This window comes from Mirounga angustirostris, unplaced genomic scaffold (assembly GCF_029215605.1).
Source record: "Mirounga angustirostris isolate CCGP_5_RB_7025 unplaced genomic scaffold, mMirAng1.0.hap1 SCAF_13, whole genome shotgun sequence".
Classification (NCBI taxonomy): domain Eukaryota; kingdom Metazoa; phylum Chordata; class Mammalia; order Carnivora; family Phocidae; genus Mirounga; species Mirounga angustirostris.
Window position 1 is genome coordinate 43,618,348 of NW_026991721.1, and position 20,306 is coordinate 43,638,653.

Sequence of the window (20,306 nt, forward strand, 5' to 3'; positions counted from 1 at the left end):
AAGGTCATCCACTAAGAGTGAGGATAGGGGCGGAAGTGGTGGAGGTTTAAGGCTGGAGAAGGTATGACCTGCAGTGTCCAAACTAGGGTGCTAGGGGATGATTGCTGGATGGCCCCATGGGTCCCCCACAGATCACTGGGCATGAATTTAACCAATTTCCATGTTTTTCTCTAGCCAGTTTCAACTGTCTGGATACAGGACAGGAAGAGGCAGAGAGTAGGATTTAATCAGGGTTGGGATTTTGATAGGCAAGAGAGAAAAAAAGAATTGCAAGTATATTCAAGGGGCTGATGATGGTGATGTGTCCTGAGGTCTGTGCTGAGTGAGAAGGGACATGAGGACATTGTGGGGAGGATAGGGGACAGTGACATGCACAATCAATGAGGCTCAAGAATGACTGAGCTGGATAAAAGGTAAAATGAGCTAGACAGAGAGAGGCGGTCCTCAGGAAGTTAGGTGTTCACAGCTGAGATCGTAGAGGAGGTGCTGCCACCGAGAAATAACCACCAAGGCAGCTAATGGAGGGTCAACTGCATTAATAGAGGCATAGCATCTAGAACAAGAGAGGTAAATGTCCCAGTTCCCTCTCCCCCTTTCAGACCATTCTGAACACCACATTCGGGTCCAGAAAGGATACTGTGAGGGTCATAAATGCCCTGACATGCCTTTGGAGAGCAGTAATCATGACAGTGAGGGGAAAGGCTTAGCCTGGTGGGGAGAGGACTCAGGGACTGCTCCGTCCATATCGGGATGCAGTACACCTCCAGATATCTGAAAGCTGTTCTTCCAGAAAGGGGCTCACCTTGTTTCTGTATACCCACATGGAGAAGAACCAGTTGGTAGAATGGCAGAGGCAGTTTTCAGCTGAAAACAAATCAGAGCTATCTCACAGCGTACCTGACTCTCTGTGGGAATGAGTTCCCTGTCACAGAAAGTGTTCAAGTGTAGGTTGTTGGTGGTGCTATTACAGGAGGAAATGTAAACCTCAGAGACTCTTTAAGATGCCTTCCTACCCCAGGATTCCATTCGGACCACGCAAGATCCCTGCCTGGCTGGCAACATAGGTATTACTGTACCCATTTTGTGGAAGAGGACCCTGGGGCCCCGGGAGGCTAAGGAACCAGGAGTGCAGGGGGAGCGTGGGTCTGCTGGCCACTCAGGCAGACTGCTTTCCACCCTGCTGGGTTCCCTGCAGGGGAAGAGAAGGGGGTGCAATGGGCTTGGAGAGCCGGGTTTCTGCTCCCTGTGTCCGGGGCCCACTGCTTATCCAGTGAGTCAGAAGTCATTCCACGACTCCCCAAAGAGAAGTCTTGCTATTCGCATGAGGAGGTTAGATAAACGAGGATGTGAGAGGCGCTTCCATTTATCATCGGAATCAGCTCCCAGTCTCACAGACACGCAGGCAGTGGGGGGCCTGGGGAGGGGCACACATCAGCCGAGAGGAATGTGTCCTCAAGTGGAAATGATGATGGGTTGACAGTTGCTTGTTTTGACTCTCTAATAAGCTAAAGCAGATGTTTCGGTGGATACTGGAGGTGGGAAATGAGTTGGTCTCCCCAGGCACTCTGGGGACTAGAGTAGCTCCAGGATGGAATGCCCGGACGGGGGAGGGTGTGAGTCAGCAGCCTTGAAGCCAAATACAATGTATTTTAAGAAAGAACTTTGGGAGACGTTGACTCCTGCCTTCAACTTCCTTGTCTTTTTCCAAACATCCTGCTACTGAGAAGCTCCACCTCTTTGCCCCTATCCACTAACGGGGATATAGCTTAAGGGTTTTGGGCCCAGAAAAAGAGTTACTGTAGCTCCGTTACTATCCTGGAGTCTGGCCGCTGGGAGCACCCACCCCGGCAGAAATAATTGCCACGTAAGGCTGCGAGCGCGCTGCTCAGAGTTGAGACGAACATAGTCATTCCGTCCTCCCTGCCCTCTCTCTGCCCTGCAGACCCGGAGCCGGGTGCCTGAGCCACACGTTTTCCCTGGCCGTTTCCATCTCCATGTGTTTTCTCATTTGGGTTACTTACAGCAGAATGGATGGGAATGGTCTGCTTTCCGTTTGCACCTGTGGCCCTAGCCCCGTCTGATGCCTGGACTGACTCTGAGGTCAGCAGCAGCTTCCGCCTTTCCATGGGCTTGGGAGGGAAACCACCCCCTTTCCCTCTGGCTCCCAACCCTAAAATAGAGGTTCCTAAGGTGCTGGGAGGAGTGATAAAGAAAAAGGTAAATGATAGTTTAAAAAAAAAAATAACTGCTTTAAAAAAAAAAAAAATCATCTGCTTTTTTGCACCAGGAAAATGTTCTTTTTGAGTCTCTCCATCTCTCTTTCTCTGTCTCTCAGTCTCCCTCAATCTCTCTCTGTCCTCTGTCACACACACACACGTGCACATACCATCCTACACTTGATACCTGAGGTTCACATCAGAGTGGGACTGGCACAATAAAATTTCCACCACATTCCACTAGTGAAAGCAAATCATAGATCCTACCAGATTCCAAGAGAGGGGAGAACACAGGACAAAAATACCAGGAGGCATGGTTCATGGGGCAGCACTGTCCCCTTGCAAACCCAACATCTTTTTATGTGACATTTCTTACTACAAAAATGAGAAAGGGAAACTTGCCCAAGGATAAAAAATTAGTAGATTGCTCCAAGATCCACCCACCGATACTGACTTGTTAAGAGGCTACCCATATAGCCCCTCTGTACTTTGCTCTTGGAGCCGGAAGGAAGCCTTTGACGGCTGCATCTGCCACCACCGTCTCCCTTGAGAGCCGCGTGCAGAGCCTTCATGCTTATTTCCCCAGTCTTGAATGTCCTTCCATTTTCATGGATGTTTCCTTCTCATCATTCAGGCTTGGAGATGGGTCCACACCCAGGCAGCAGGGTCGTACAAGGCAGGATGTTGGCCCTGAGAGTCCTGCAGGAAACTAGGAGCCTTCAGTGGTTACTACACCCTCAGGGAAGAAGAGACAGGCTCTGCCGGGCAAGCCAGGCAAAAGACAAGGGGCTTGTGAGAGAAAGAATGTCTCTTGGAAGAAACCAAAACACTAAGCCTTCACCACATGTATATTTAGAGTCTGCATTTATAATATACACATAGTTAAGAAATGAGTGTAAAATATTGTCCCCTGCCAGCGATACGGCTAGAGAACCTTCCTGGCAGAAGGCAAAGTCAAACTTCTCTGTGAGGACACTCCCACAAGCTGTGCTGTGTGGAATCCCTCGAGGGGAAAAACAATTCCCCAGTGAAAATAAATTCATGATTCACAATAATCCACATGGAAACAATCCACACTGTGGGAAAATCAGATATACAACTAATAGAAGAATTAGAACCCCAGAAAAAGGAATATTCTCAGAAAGATTATAAAGTAGCTCTGCTTAAATCTATTAAAGAAATATTTTTCACAAGAATGAAGTAATAAGGAAAGTACAAAACATTTGGAAAAAAAGCCAGCAAGCAAATTTGAAAAAGAACAACAACAACAAAAAAAGTTTTCTGAAAATGAAAAACAGACTCCTGGAAATCCAGCAGAGCATTAGGTCAGGACACCATCAAAAAACCCATGTCCTCAAAACATACTGCCTGAGGGCATTTCAGAGACTCTCCATTCCTATGCCTGATTATCCAGAAAGGAAATGGGACACCAGGGTGTTTTATCAGGAAAGATTTTTTTTTTTTAAGATTTATTTATTTGAGAGATAGAGGAGGGGGGTGGGGGAGGGGCAGAGGGAAAGCATCCTCAAGCGGACTCTGTACCGAGCAGGGAGCCTGATGTGGGGCTTAATCTCACGACCCTGAGATCATGACCTGAGCCGAAATCGAGAGTCAGACACTTAACCCACTGAGCCACCCAGGCGCCCCTCAGGAAAGATTTTTCTGAGCTGCTACCGATGACACAGAGCATTTCTCAAGAGAAAGAAAGGGTGGATAAGACTGGAGCCCCCAAGTCCAAGCCTCCTCTTGTCGTGCCAGAGGGGATAGAGCAATTCCAAACAATCCCATAGTGTGGTCCATTCCTCTCATTTTCTCTTTGTCTCTCTTTCTCTGTGTTTTGTTCATTCACACACACACACACACACACACACACACACACACACAGAGTTTCTTGTTATTCTACCACATTCATTTTATTAGGCTTAACCAGATTGTTTTTTAATAAAGTTGGATAACTGGAAAAAACTCTGAAAAGCAAAAGATTCCGTCAAGATAAGGTCTATACAGAAAAAAGTATCTGGATGCATCTACACCAAGCTGTTAACAGTGCCTGTAGTTAAAGGATGAGGTTGCCAGGGATTTTCGCTTTCCAAGCCATTCATTTCTATAACGTTTGATTGTTTGTGCACTGGCATCTTTTGTGATTAGAAAAAATAATGAATTTTTTAAATAATGAGTTAAGCATCAATTCTTTCCTAGAAATAGTTCCTTGTATTAAAAAAAAAAAAAAGTCCACTAAAGAAAGAAAGAAGCAGGCAAGCATCCCACCCTTCTCCCTCTGGTGAATTCAGTGTGGGCTAACCTAGGCTCCTGTAGACAACAAAGCAATTCACATACATTCTGTCATTTAATACAATAGTCCTATTAAGTAGGTAATTTTTGTCCTGTCCCACTAAAATAGAAGTTGCAGGGAGGGAGGGATCTTTGACTCTTCTGTTCACTGCTACATCTCAAATACCCAGAACAATGCTAAGTGTACTGTGGATTTTCAATTAACACTTATTGAATGAATGCACAATTTACAGATAAGGAAACTGAGGCACAGAAAGGTTAGGCAGCTTGTCCAAGGTCATGCCTCTGGTTAATGGTGAAGCCAAGCTGTGAACCGAGGTAGTCTCACTCCAGAACCCACCCTCTAATTTGGATACTTTCTATCTCTATTATTTTACATGAAAGACAGTCCAACATACTCCAGACACCTTCTTGATACAGTAGGCAAAGAAGATAAATGGAGGGAAGGTCTTTTGGAAGCTATCCTACTTAGCATACTCTTGCCAGCTTGTTCTAGGGCAGGGTTAGTGCCCTGCCCATCCTCACCGTAAGGGGGGGCTCTGGAGGAATCAGCCATCAGCTCCCATTTTCAAAACTCCCTAGCTACCAACAGTGAGGGAAACACCATCTTTGTTTTTTACTTTTTATTTTTATTGAGATATAATTAACATAGAACACTGTGTAAATTTACGGTGTATGACCTGTTGATTTGATAAATATATTGCAATATGATGACCACCACAGGGTTAGCGAACACCTCTATCATATCATGTAATTATCATTTCTTTTTTGTGATGGGAAAATTCTCCAGCATCTGGGTCAGTTAGCTGGCTCTTCTTGGTTCTTCCTTCTTTAATCACCAAACGGGGGGTGGTCCTGTTGCCCCATTACTCACCAGAGCTGGGCGCCCCCTCCAGGTCCTTTCGCAAACTACAAGCCCACCTCTAGCAGTCAACCCCCATGGGAAAAGCTGAGGCTCTTTGGCTCCCAACTACTCCTGATGGTTTTTAAATGGTATAAACAAAGGAAAACCCTTAAGCTCATGGCATCGAGACTACAAAGAAAGTTTCAAGATTTTTTTTTTAATTTTAAGGGATTGTAAAGAGCATGAGTGTTAGCTCCCAGCCCTGATTATAATGTTTCAATGGAGTGTTCCCATTCTGAGTCCCTCTCAGCAGAGACTGCCACTACTCAGTATTTTCAAGTATATACTGAATTTTAGGAATGCCTCCTGCAGTTCGATCTGTGTCTTAACGTCATTTTCCCACCCGGCCCTCCCTAGGACTGTAATCTCACAATCTTAGAATACCAGAGCAAGAAACAGCCTGTTCACTTGACCCAATTCTGTCCCTTTATAGGTGGGTAAACTGAGACCCAGGAAGTAAATTATTTCCCCATGGTCAGATAATGATAAAAGCAGCGGAAAATTAAGGGGAACCTATCCAGTTGTTTGCTCTGACTCACGTAATTCCTGAAATTGCTTCCAAGCTTCCTTTCAGCCGGTATTTATCATGCGCTTTCTCTGTGCCTCAGACTGTGGCCAATACAAAGAGCAGACCTGTCCTGGAGGAGTCATTCTTCCTGACATTGTAATCTGGACACATAAAATAATCAGAAAATCGTTAAAGGCAGCATTTGTTTATTTCTTCATTCATGTAATTATCCACATATGCATTCATTCAGAGGACAGATATGTATTGAACATAGTGGTAAGTCAGAAATAGACTTTGCTCTCAGGAGTTTATAATCGACTAGGGGAAAAAAAGTATATATTCACCCCTGAGTTTGTGTAGATTTAGCGTACACCTGGCAAAGGGCCCTGCCTGCAGTGTCAATCAGGGTGGCCGGTGGGAACACAGCGGTCAAAGGGCTTGGGACATTGGGTTAGATTTAAAAGATTTAAAAGGCCTTCTTCCCAGAAAAGAGCTAGCCACTCACTTTTACAGAGCACCCCCTCTGTGCTGGGGGCTTTACCTTTAATTATCACAGCGCCCTTAGAGATAAAGAAACTCAGGCTCAGAAAGGTTAAGTAACTTGTCCAAAATCACCCAGCTAGAAATTACAAGAGTTTGGACTTGCCCCACACCCTTGTGACTCCGAAACCTGAGGTGGTTTACTGCAAACCCTCTGTGGCCTGCTCTCCCCGCCTGGCTGGGAAGGTCGTCCGGCTCTTGGCCTCGTCTGTGTTAACCTAAGCCACAGGGGTAAAGGGAACGGCCTGAATGGAGGTGGCCCAAGGACACTTCGCTGCTGGGGCCTCTGGAACGGGGGCGTGTGGCTCCAAGGGGAGCTGACGCCCTGAGGATGTGTACGGTGGGGCACTCGGGGGAGGGACTGTTCTCGGCCTTCCATCATTCATGCTTCCATTTGTTCCCAGCACTGACTGGGCCAGGCAGGCTGAGGGCACTGGGCATGCTGCGGCATGCTTGTTTGTCCAGAGCTGGAGGCCGGAAAAGGGGGTCAGTGAGAGCTCCTTCTTCAGCTTTTGTGTCATACAGAGGCAAATAAGACCCCTCCCTGCCCTCAAGGACACTGCCCCATGCTGCTTTGATCTAGTCTGTCCCCTAACCTCGCTGAGTGTTTCCTTTTCTCCCCCTCCCCCACTGTGGCTCACTTCTGTCCTGAAAGCCCACACACATGGACCGGGATTTCAGACCTTATTGTCCTCCAGCCCCAGACCAGCATAATTCAAGGTAAAATGTAGTCAGGTCTATGGGAGAGGGGCAGTTGAGACTCTGAGGAGGTTGAAGACGTGATGTATGTGGCAGTAGTCCACCTGAAGAGAGAGATCAGAACAGGCCACACTGATCAGAGAAGGTTTGTGCAACATCAGTGGCTTTATTTTTTTATTTTTTTTTTAAGATTTTTTATTTATTTATTTGAGAGAGAGAGAATGAGAGACAGAGAGCATGAGAGGGAGGAGGGTCAGAGGGAGAAGCAGACTCCCCGCTGAGCAGGGAGCCCGATGTGGGACTCCATCCGGGGACTCCAGGATCATGACCTGAGCCGAAGGCAGTCGCTTAACCGACTGAGCCACCCAGGCACCCTCAGTGGCTTTATGACAGCTAAAATGTACAGCCTCTGGGCGGATCAGAGCTGGTGTGAATGCTACACCCCACAGCCGGCCAGCAGGTTGGTGGCTGGGAAAAGTGCACGGGCTTTAGGAGCAGAAGGTTGTGCCCTAGAGGAGAAACCTGGTGCTGACTTCTGCCCTTTGAGAGGCCACAAGGTCAGCACGTCGGCCACCATCCTCTTCCCAGCACTGGGATTTCTGGCGCCATTTGCATGCTTGCCCAGGAGCTCAGACAAACCAGGAAATTGAGGAGGAAATCCATACTGTTCCTGAAGTTTTCTGTCTGGCCAGGGCTGGCTGTCAGAGCAGCGCCTGAGGACCGGCCACATTATTCTGGTACTTTTGCTTAGAAGTTGCTGCTTCCTGTGACTATCTTGTTACTCAATGGAGTTTTCCCCATCAAGCCAGAACGCCAGCCACAGGAGCCCGCCAGTCTGGCTGCCAGAGCCCAGCACACCAGGGGGATCTCCCGGGGCTGGACTTAGGAAGGGCAGGGCCTCAGAGGTCCACCCTCACCCCCTGACTGGACTCCCTTCCGCAACTTCCGTACCAAGTGGAAGGGATCACACCTTCCAGTCACCAACTTCCAGTGACCACAGCATCCCTTCCAGTGACCGATAGCCTCTTTCCATCCAGTGTTTGAAATCTCTGCCATAGAGAGCGCTGAAATGGGTATCCTTCTGACTCCCACCTGTTGGCTCTGCTTTTTTCCCCCAGGCCACATAAAGTAAGTCCACTTTATTCCTTGTCCACAAATCAGTCCTTCATGTCTCTGAAGATAATCGTGATGCCTCATTCCACTTGGCTTTCTCTTTTGCAGGCTCAGTATTCCCACTTTCTGCAATCCATTGTTTCCAGTTTCCTCACCTACGGAATAGTGTCCCCACCATGCTTGTGATCCCCTTCCAAACCCCTGCCCCAGCAGAACGAGTCACTCCCTCGTGCACATCTGTGGTGGAGCAGTGGTGTAAGGGCTTCGGATGCACCCGTCCACGACTGCAGGGTACATGTCTTCCTCACGCTCTAACTGGACTCTGGCTCCCACCTCCCCCATTTCCCTAGGATCTCCCCATCACTGCTTCTCTCACCTCTCCTCCACAAGAGTTCCTTTACCTTAGAGGTACACCCCCATCTCTAAAATGAATCCATCCTTCAGTCCCTCATCCCCCAATGGCTGTCACCCCTTCCCTACTTCACAGCCAAGCTTCTTGAAACTGATCGTCACTGATCTTTCCTCCCCTTCTGTTTACCCTTTAACCCCCTGCAGTATGGTCCCCCGCCACCACTCTACTGAATGTAGTTTGGAAAAGGTTATGAATGGTCATCGAAACACCAGCCCCCACAGACACTTCAAGATCCCCTTGGCCTTGACATCCCAGCAGCATCTGACACTCCCGACCAAAGCCCGTCCCGTGGCTCCTGTGACCCCTGCTCTGCTGATCCCCTTCTGCCTCGCTGGCTGCCCTGCTGACTCTCCTTCCCTCTGCTCCTTGGACGTATGCGGGCACCAGGACTCTGTCCTTGACCCTGCTTCCTGCTCACTGCACATGCTCTGCCCAAGACCCTCATCCAGTCCCATGACTTTGACTGTTCACAATGCCCTGAACTTCACATTCCTGTCTGCTGAGCCTCATGCAGAGCCTACTGCTTTAAGAACACGTCCACCTGGACATCCCAGCACCTCAGACTTTGCACATGCCAAGCCTATCCTATCAAGTAAGTTTGCCGGTCTTTCCCTATCCCCAACCTCAGTGAGCAGTGGACGTCCCTGTCCCCCATCCTGGGCTCCTTCTCCTTAATCTTCCACATCTGGCCTGTCAATGCATTCCTGCCCTTAAAAACTATCCCCTCGGGTACCTGGGTGGCTCAGTCGATTGAGCGTCTGCCTTCAGCTCAGGTCATGGTCCCAGGGTACTGGGATCGAGTCCCGAGTCGGGCTCCCTGCTCTGCGGGAAGTCTGCTTCTCCTTCTCCCTCTACCCCTCCCCCTGCCTGTGTGCACGCATTCTCTCTCTCTCTCTCTCTCTCTCTCTCTCTCTCTCCCAAGTAAATAAATAAAATCTTAAAAAAAAAAAAAAAAAACCATCCCTTCCATGCACTCCGTGCCTATGGCATGGGAGGCTTTATACACATTATCTCATTTAATTCTAACACCAGGACTGCAAAAGAGGTATTGATAGCCCACTCTATCATCAGTGATGACTGAAATTTGGATTAAATAACTTGCCTAAGGGCATGATCCCAAAGTTCTTTCCACTCCCTGACATTCTGCCCGTCCTCCTTCACCTCGTTTAGCTAGCCCATTCTCTCCCGCTCTGTCCAGTCTGTCTACAATGCCTTGTACCAGTAGGACTTCATGGTCTCTCACTGGAGTTGACCTGCCTCCTTGTCTCCAGTTTGTCCTGCCAGCTGTCTACCCTGTCATCCACTGTGCTGCCACAAAGAACTCCCTAAAACAAATGCACTTTCCTGCCTACAGCCCCTCAGTGAGCCCCACTGCCCTCCAGACTATCTAGGCTCTTTACACAGCCTGTACCCAGGCTGGTCTCCCCCGACTGCCCCCCTTTTTCCCACCCCCCACCCAAGCTCCAGCTCTGTTTATTTTCCTGCAGCTCCAGGAAGGCCCCCTACTCTCATCCCACACGCATGTGCTATTCCTTCTGCTTGAGTCGCCCTTCTTCCTCCCCCACCTGCACAGTCTTCCTGTGAATCTCTGCTCTTCCTTCAGGCCACACCTGTGAAACCCTCACTGCCTCCCACCCCCATCCCCCCACCCCCAGGGCAGAGCTGCCTGCTCCCTTGGAGGCCTCCCACATACCTAGCACATACCTTTATTATTACACTGGCCACAGTATGTTACAATGGCTTTTTTATTTTCTTTGGTTCCCATCATTCTGAGATTCTTGTATTTGCCTTTCTGATCTTGCAGGTAAGGTGGTCCCTTGTTCACAGCAGATACTTAGACATGTTTGCTGGATTGAACTTTTATGTCATACCTAGGATAGTTCCTGGCACAAAGAGGATACCCTGCTGAATACATTTCTTTAATAACTGAAACTGAGGGGCGCCTGGGTGGGTCAGTTGGTTAAACGTCTGACTCTTGATTTCAGCTCAGGTCATGATCTCAGGGTTGTGGGATTGGGCTTCACGCTGGGCACGGAGCCTGCTTAAGATTCTCTCTCTCCCTCTCCCTCTGCCCTTCTCCCCTGCACTGTGCACACATGTTCTCTCTCTCTCTCTAGAAAAAAAAATAATTGAAACAAAAATGTCAATAAATAATTGTAATGCAAGGTGATCTATGCTATGATAAAGATATATGCAGAATATCATGGCAGTCCAGAGAAGAAAGTACTACCCTGAGGGTAGGGAAAGCAATGGAACAGGGAAGCCTTCCTAGAAGAGGTGACATTTAAGCTAGGCCTTTCAGTTTGGGTAGGAGTTGGCCTGGGTGAAAGGGGGCCTTCTAGGCACTTAAGCAAAAACATGGAGCTGTGCAAGGACCCGCGATAACTGGGAAACAGCAGGATGTGGGAAGAAACAGGCAGAGGTTAGGCATTAAGGTTGGGGCCAAAGTGAGTACCAGCCAAGGAGTTTGGATATAATCCTAAAGGCAGTGGGAGCCCTGTATGGATTTTCAGAAAATAAGTGGCCTGCACAGATTTATGTTTACAAAGACAAGGAGGATGGATTGGGAGAAGGGGAATAAACCTGGAGGAAGTGAGATTAGTTATCGTAGGATCCCGGCCAGAAGAGGCAGTTGCAGTAATCCCAGGGAGAGATGACCTTGCCCTGAATTCACCCAGCCCCACCTGGTACAAAGTTCTTTCTGTGGAGAGCTGTGTCTGTTAAAGTGTGCTCTGCCATAGATGGGGGGGGGGGGGGGGAGAGGGAGGGGCGGCGGACACAGAAGGTAAAGTCCGGTCAAAGAAGTTTTAAAAATGCTTGCTTAAACAGGTTTCTTAATTCAGGACTTTTCAGAGCCTTCAATATACATTGTATATGTTACATGTAACATTCAGAGTTTCTCAAACATATTTAGCCACAGAAACTTTCTGAGAACATCTCAAGGGACTAGAGTTTAATGGAGTATATAAAATTAAAAAAAAAAAAAAAAAGACCAAGAGCTTTCATGATTCTGTCAGCTCTAGTTCCTGGGAGGAAAAAATAAATCAAAGAAATCACTTTCCACTGGGTGACAACTGGCGTTCTCACTGGGCACTCTGCTGTGAGAATCTTATGTGGAGGGGTTTTATTGGGGGACCAGACTGGCCTCCCATAGAAATATGAATGTTGCTTTTAGTCATCTGGTTTGGAGACAGGCTGAGCAAATTCACCTGCTCCTCCCAGGTCCCTTGTGTTTGTTCAGGCCTGAAAGAGGTTAGACCCAGGTGTTTGAAAGAAAGGCAGGTCCTGACCTATGGAACAGAGAAAGCAGGTCTGCAGCGCCAGGAATGTTTTGCTCACACCACGTCCCTCGTGCAACATTTAGTCAGCTTGCTAGCGGGGTGGGCAGAGCATCTACCTTAGAATCTCCTCATCCTGGGGCAGCTGCATCCCAGGTGGCTGGTACCCAGCTCTGTTAGTCCTGGACTGGGTCTTGTCACACTGTCATACCCAGCTCGCTCAGGCTCCCAGACATAGGTCGCCTTTTGCAGGCTTCCTCGTGCCTGAGCACTGGGGGAAAAAAAACCAAACTAACCAGCCACCCGTCAGCCCTGTGTCTTTAAGTGAGCCCTGGCCTTGGAATGCCTTCCCTGGCAACTCCAAGGCCATTTCCCAGCTGAGTCTCCAGGGTGGAAAAGTCTGGGCAGCTCTGTGTGTGGCTTGGGGAGGGGCCTTTCTCCATTGCAGCAATTCTCCACTGGAGAAGCATCAGACAATCCTGAGCGCCTGCCAGGGCTTCAGGGTGAAGAGTTCAGACGTGCAGAAGGGGACAAAACAGCAGGAGCCTCCACAGTGAGGGGGCAGCTTCTGGCAGGAAAGGTCAGCAATATGCTGCCAGCACTAAAATCAGGAAACCGCCCTGAGCCCAGAGTCGCGCACCTGAGCAGGTCCCCTTTCTAGGGGCTCCTCTGCACCAGCTGTCCTACCTGGAGGGGGCCTGCCTCGGCCTTCCTTGCTCAGCTGGTCTGCTGTGTCTCTACTCCAAGGAGACTTGAAACTACTCCGCCTTCAGATATTCCTGCCCCATGTCGCTCTTACCAAGAAGGGTCAAACCTCCCTACTTTGAACTTGCAGAAAAATCTGAAAGCAGCAAGAGAAGGGGTCCCTGGGTAGCTCAGTCAGTTGAGTGGCCAACTCTTGATTTCAGCTCAGGTCATGATCTCAGAGTCCTGGGATCGAGCCCCATGTCAGGTTCCTTGCTCAGCAGGGAGTCTGCTTGTCTCCCTCTCCCTCTGCCCCTTCCCCCACTCGCCCTCTCTCTCTCAAATAAATACATAAATTTAAAAAAAAAAAAGGCAAGAGAAAAGAAGACAGTTATATACAAGGGAAACCCTATAAGGCTATCCGGGGATTTTTAAGCAGAAACTTTCCAAGCCAGAAGAGAGTGGCATAATATATTCTAAGTGTTGAAAGGGAAAAATCTGCAGCCAAGAATACTCTATTCAGCAAGGCTATCATTCAGAATAGGAGAAATAGTTTCAAGACAAAAGCTAAAAGAGTTCATGACAACTAAACCAGCCCTACAAAGGGAATTCTTTGAGTGGAAAGGAAAGACCATAAATAAGAGTAAAAAAAACAGAAAGCACAAAAGGAATAAAAATAAGTATATCTGTAAAAATCATCAAGGGACTCACAAAATAAAAGGATGTACAGTATGATACCATATATCAGAAATGTGGTGAGGAAAGGAGTAAAGAATTTGAGTAAAGGGCTCAAATGTAAGCAGCCATCAACCTAATATAGACTGCTATCTGCAGAAGATGTTATATACAAACCAAATGGTAACCACAAATCAAAAATCAGTAATAGATATGCAAAGAGTAAAGAGAAAAGGATCCAAGTATATCACTAAAGAAAGTCAGGAAACTATAAAAGAGAACAAGAGAAGAAAGGATCAGAGAGGAACTACAAAAACAACCACAAAACAAGTAACAAAATGGCAATAAATACATACTTATCAGTAATTACTTTGAATGTAATGGATTAAATGCTCCAATAAAAAGAGGGTGATGGCATGGATAAAAACAAGATCCATCTAAATGCTGCCTACAAGAGACTCATTTGAGACCTAAAGACACATGCAGACTGAAAGTGAGGGTATGGAGAAACATTTATCATGCAAATGGAAAACCAGAGTAGCAATACTTATATCTGACAAAATAGACTTTCATACTAAGACTGTAAAAATAGACAAAGAGGGGCACTATATAATAATAAAGGGGACAATCCAACAAGAAGATATAACAATTGTAAATATTTATGCACCCAAAATGGAAGCACCCAAATGCATAAAACAGTTAATAACAAACATAAAGGAACTGATAGTGATACAATAATAGTAGGGGATTTTAATACCCCACTTACATCAGTGGACAGATCATCCAAATAGAGAATCAACAAGGAAAGAGTGACTTTGAAAGACACACCAAACCAGATGAATTTAACAGATATATTCAGAACATTCAATCCAAAAGGAGCAGAATACACATTCTTTTCATATGCACATGGAACATTCTTCAGAATAGATCACATATTAGGCCATAAAACAAGTCTCAACAAATTCAAAAAGATCAAAGTCATACCATGCATCTTTTCTGATCAAAATGCTATGAAACTAGAAATCAATCACAAGAAAAAATCTGAAAAGACCACAAATATGTGAAGGTTAAATAACATGGTACTAAACAATGAATAAAAAAAAATGAAAATGAAAAATAACAGTACAAAATCTCTGGGATGAAGCAAAAGCGATTCTAAGAGGGAAGTTTATAGCAATACAGGCCTACCTCAAGAAGCAAGAAAAATCTCAATAAATAGCCTAACCTTATACCTAAGGGAGCTAGAAAAAGAAGAAGAAAACCCAAACCCAGCAGAAGGAAGAAAATAATAAAGATCAGAGCAGAAATAAATGATATGAAAACTAAAAAAAAAAAAAAAAACAGTAGAACAGATCACTGAAACCAGGAGATGATTCTTTAAAAGATTAACACAATTGGTAAATCTCTAGCCAGACTCAGAGAGAGAGAGAGAGCTCAAATAAATAAAATCACAAATCAAAGAGAGAAATAACAACCGACACTACAGAAATACAAAGGATTGTAAGAGAATATTATGAAAAATTATATGCCAACAAATTGAACAGCCTAGAAGAAATGGAAACATTCCTAGAAACATGCAACATACCAAAACTGAAGCAGGAAGAAATAGAAAAATAGAACAGACTGATTACCAGCAATGAAATTGAATCAATAATCAAAAAACTCCCAACAAACAAAAGTCCAGGACCAGAAGTTTCACGGGTGAATTCTACCTAGCATTTAAAGAAGAATTAATACCTAATCTTCTCAAATTTTTCCAAAAAAAAAATAGAAGAGGAAGAAAAACTTCCGAATTCATTCTATGAGGCCAGCAATACCCTGATACAAAAGCCAGATAAAGACACCACAAAAAAGAGAACTATAGGCCAGTACTTTTGATGAACATAGATGCAAAAATCCCCAACAAAGTATTGGCAAACTGAATCCAACCACACATTAAAAGAATCATTCACCACAGTCAAGTGGGATTTATTCCTGGGATGCAAGGATGGTTCAATATTTGCAAATCAATCAACATGATACATCACATCAATAAGAAAAAGGATAAAAACCATATGATTATTTCAATAGTTACGCAGAAAAAGCATTTGACGAAGTACAACATCCATTTATGATAAAAATACTCAACAAAGTAAGCTTAGAGGGAATATACCTCAACATAATAAAGGCCAGATATGAAAAACCCACAGCTAACAGCATACTCAATGGGGAAAAACAGAACTTTTCCCCTAAGGTCAGGTACAAGACAAGGATTTCCACTCTCACCACTTTTATTCAACATAGTCCTAGCCACAGCAATCAGACAACAAGAAGAAATAAAAGGCAACCAAATTGGTAAGGAAGAAGTAAAACTTCCACTATTGGCAGATGACATGATACTATATGTAGAAAACCCTAAGACTCCACCAAGAAACTACCAGAACTAATAAATGAATTCAGTAAAGTTGTAAAATACAAAACCAATGTACAGAAATCTGTAGCATTTCTATACACTGCTAATGAAGCAGCAGATAGAGAAATTAAGAAAACAATCCCATTTACAACTGCACCAAAAAGAATAAAATACCTAAGAATAAACTTACCCAAAGAGGTAAAGGACCAGTACTCTGAAAACTATAAAACACTGATGAAAGAAAATGAAGACAGAAGAAAGAAATCGAAAGACATTTCATGCTCATGGACTGGAAGAACAATAATGTTAAAATGTCTGTATTACCCAAAGCAATCTACAGATACAATCCCAATCAAAATACCAACAGCATTTTTTACAGAACTAGGAAAAACAATCCTAAAATTTGCTGGGAACCACAAAAGACCCCAAATAGCCAAAGCAATCTTAAAAAAAAAAAAACTGAAGGTATCACAATTCCAGACTTCAAGTTATATTACAAAGCTGTAGTAATCAAAACAGTATGGTACTGGCAAAGAAACAGACACATCAATAAAACAGAATAGAAAGACCAGAAATAAACCCACAATTATATAGTCAGTTAATCTTCGACAAAGCAGGAAAGAATATCTAGTGGGAAAAAGTCTCGTCAACATATGGTATTGGGAAAACTGAACAGCTACATGCAAAAGAATGAAACTGGACCACTTTCTTACACCATACACGAAAAATTAAAATGGATTAAGGACCTAAATGTGAGACTTGAAACCATAAAAATCCTAGAAGAGAACAGAGGCTGTAATTTCTCTGACATCAGGCAAAGCAACTTCTTTCTAGATATGTCTGAGACAAGGGAAACAAAAGCAAAAATAAAGTATTGGAACTACATCAAAATAAAAAGCTTCTGCACAGCAGAAGAAACAACCAACAAAACTAAAAGACAACCTATGGGAGAATGGGAGAAGATATCTGCAAATGACATATCTGGTAAAGGGTTAGTATCCAAAATATGTAAAGAACTTATACAACTTAACACCAAAATAAAAATAAATAATCCAAGTAAAAAATGGGCAGAAGACATGAACCGACATTTCTCCAAAGATGACATACAGATGCCAACGGATACATGAAAAGATGTTCAACATCACTCATCTTCAGGGAAATGCAAATCAAAACCACAATGAGATATCACCTCACACCTGTCAGAATCATTACAATTAAAAACTCAAGAAACAAGTGCTGTCAGGGTGCCTGCGTGGCTCAGTCATTAAGTGTCTGCCTTTGGCTCAAGTCATGGTCCCAGAGTCCTGGTATCGAGGCCCGCATCCGTCTCCCTGCTCTGCGGGGAGCCTGCTTCTCCCTCTCCCACTCCCTCTGCTTGTGTTCCCTCTCTCGCTGTGTCTCTCTCTGTCAAATAAAATCTTTAAAAAAAAGAAAGAAAGAAAGAAACGAGTGCTGGCAAGGATGTAGAGAAAAAGGAACCTTAGTGCACTGTTGGTAGGAAGGCAAATTGGTGCAGCCAGTTACTGTGGAAGATAGTATGGAGGTTACTCAAAAAATTAAAAATAGAACTACCCTATGACCCAGCAATCACACTACTGAGTATTTACCCAAAGAATATGAAAACACTAATTCAAAAGGATATATGCACCTCTATATTTATTGCAGTGTTCTTTATAATAGCCATATTATAGAAGCAGCCTAAGTGTCTGTCAATAGATGAATGGCTAAAGAAGATGTGGTATATATACACAATACAATATTATTCGCCATAAAAAAAGAAATCTTGCCATTTGCAACAACATGGATGGAACTAGAGGGTATTATGCTAAGCAAAGTAAGCCAGTCCGAAAAAGACCTATACCATATGATTTCACTCATGTGGAATTCAAGAAACAAAACAAATGAAAAAAGCGGGGGGAACAAACCAAAAAACAGACTCTACTATAGAGAACAAACTGATGGTTAGCAGAGGGGAGGTGGGTGGGGGATGGGTGAAACAGGTGATGGGGATTAAGAGTACACTTATCTTGATGAGCACTGAGTAATGTATAGAATTGTTGAATCACTGTATTGTACATCCGAAACTAATATAACACTGCATGTTAACTACACCGGATTTAAAAAATAAATTTAAAAGGTAAAAAGTAAAAAGTAAAGTAAAATAAAAATTTACTCATTAAAAAACTCAATTTAATATGAAAGAGTAATTGTGCACTGAACAAAGGTATTTATTTATAATTCTTACCTTATTTTTACCTCAGAGTAGTGTTGCTTAAAGGTCAAGTGTGGGGGGGAGGAGAGGGGTGTGTGGGTGTGTGTGTGCGCACATGCGCGTGTGTGTAAGAAAGAGAGAAAGAACATGTATCCCATTCCTTTGTTGTCTGACCTTTTCAGCATTTTAGCTCCAGGCCAGTCATGGAGCAACACTGGGAATCTTGTGAGGCTTATATATAGCAAAATGTCACCAACAACCAAAGACACTCTGTCCCCCTCCCAATCCAAATACATGAAATTCACACCCTGGGAAAAAATTCACAGTAAATTTTGGCTCGGCAAGAATAGCATTATATTTGTGCACAGGAGGTTTTCCTTTTCAGTTTTATTCACTGTATAAGGAGAAGGGGGCCGGATGGTAGGTCTGGAGATGCAGCGAGCCCCTCTCCTCACCACAAATAGCACTAGCTCTGTGACTGTAAATAAGAATTGTGGCCAAGATGACACGTGTGTTTTGCACTTTACAATTTAAAAATCACCCCAGCTTTTCACGCTCACAAAAGCCCACTGCAGTTGGCCAGGCACACATGACTGTGCCCCCTGACAGATGGAAAACCGAGGCAGAATTGAGGAGTGAAGTGACAGGTGTCAGACTGCTCCAAGCCAGGTCAGGTGCACAAACCTGCTGACCCATGCCCAGCACTGCTAGTACTGGACTGTGGAAGTCACAATCTCTCCATTTCTGCCCCTGTCACATGAACCCACCTCCAGGTCCTCCCACCAACAGCTTCAACTCACTAAGGTTCTGGAAGGACGATGAGAAGAGCAAATATTTACCTGCCACTGGATTTCTATTGTGCAGGGTAAGCCAGGCACAAAATCATGAGGTTGAAAAAGAAGTTTCTGGGCTAATTCAGTACTACTCATCCCTCATAGCCACCAGCCTCATCGTAAAAATGCCCCCAATAGCACAGGGAGCCCACCAGGTGTGTGCCCCCCCCCCACATTTTCTAACGGGGGCATAAATCTTTCTTTCCATAGCTGGTCCCAAGCCTCTGGTTCACACCAGGTTGGGAGTGGCAGACCCCTTCTCCCTAGCTCCTGCCCCAACACTCCTGGCTGATCAATCAGGGCACTTTTTCTCAATGAATGTGAACTCAGATACTGTTAGAGACAAATGGACCCATGTATGTATGTCTATGTATTAGGTAATTTTTAATAATTTGTGTCATGCTTGTTTCCAATAAAAGGCACAATAGAACAAACTATCACAATGAGGATCAAAAGCAAGAATGGAGGAAGGGGAAGGGTGTGTGCAGAAAGGGGGACTGAGGTTGCCTGCAGCACAGAAGCAGAAAACTGAGTGCTCAGCTTTCTCACAATGTCAACAGGAAAAATGGGTTACGAATAATACAGTGGCTTTGTAGGAAATACAAACTTTTCCCTGACCCTGAAATCTAACAGTCAATTGTAGCATAGATTTTGAATAAGGCATATCAAGCAGCTTAATGGGCATTGTCTTCATCCACCAAGGCAGTATTTCTCAGAGCTTCTGGACTATCAGAATCCAAACAATCTGGGGGTGGTCATCATTTCATAATGTATATGTATATCACAGTATCCCACTGTATGTCTTAAATATATGATTTTTGTGAATTCTACCACAATGAACCTGGAGGGAAAAAAAGTACATTCCCAAGCCCTGCCCCAAACTCAGAGTGAGAATCTCTGGCAGATGAGCCTGGGGCTCTGTATTTCGAACAAGCTCCCGAACTGATTCTTGTGTACCTGCAAGTTGGCGAACACCCTTATCAAAGTGTGGGTAGATGACAGTGGCTTCACATAGTGGCCTTTGCCAGCCTTCCTTGCATCTGAGCAGGACACAATGCGTGAACCCAGAAGAGTCTGGTGGAGGATCTCCAGGTCTCAGGACCCACCCAGGGAGATATGTGCAGGCTACAGAGGCTCTGTAGGCCCCAGTGGTTGGGAAGTCAGGGTTTCTGCATGCACTTGGGTGGGAGTGAGCTTGCTGCTGGGATTTCAGATGGCCGCAGGCCCCAAGGAGGGCAGGCCCCATCTCAGGTCTTGCCATCACCCCCAGGGTCTGCCATCCATAGCCCACGGCAGCCCCCAGCCTACATTAGATCAGGGATATGGGCTCAGCAGACCACCAGACCCAGGTGTTCCTACTCTGTCCCTTCCCCATCCTCATCCATCATGGGGGCAGGCAGAGCCCAGGAGTCCAGGAGCCAACCAGGTGGCAAAAACCCCAGCACAGGGGCCATGCTGCCCCCACTACCTCCTATCCTGTGCCTCTCCACTCCCCAGGGCAGGCTGGGATCTGCCAGGGACTGGCCATGGGGAGGCAATCATGAGTGC

General features: G+C 45.2%; 1 protein-coding gene across 5 annotated transcripts in view; it reads left to right on the plus strand.

Annotated features, from left to right (window-relative positions):
• Positions 1-20,306, plus strand: part of ME3 (malic enzyme 3) — a 196,489-nt gene that overhangs the window by 148,832 nt on the left and 27,351 nt on the right. The window lies entirely within an intron of this gene.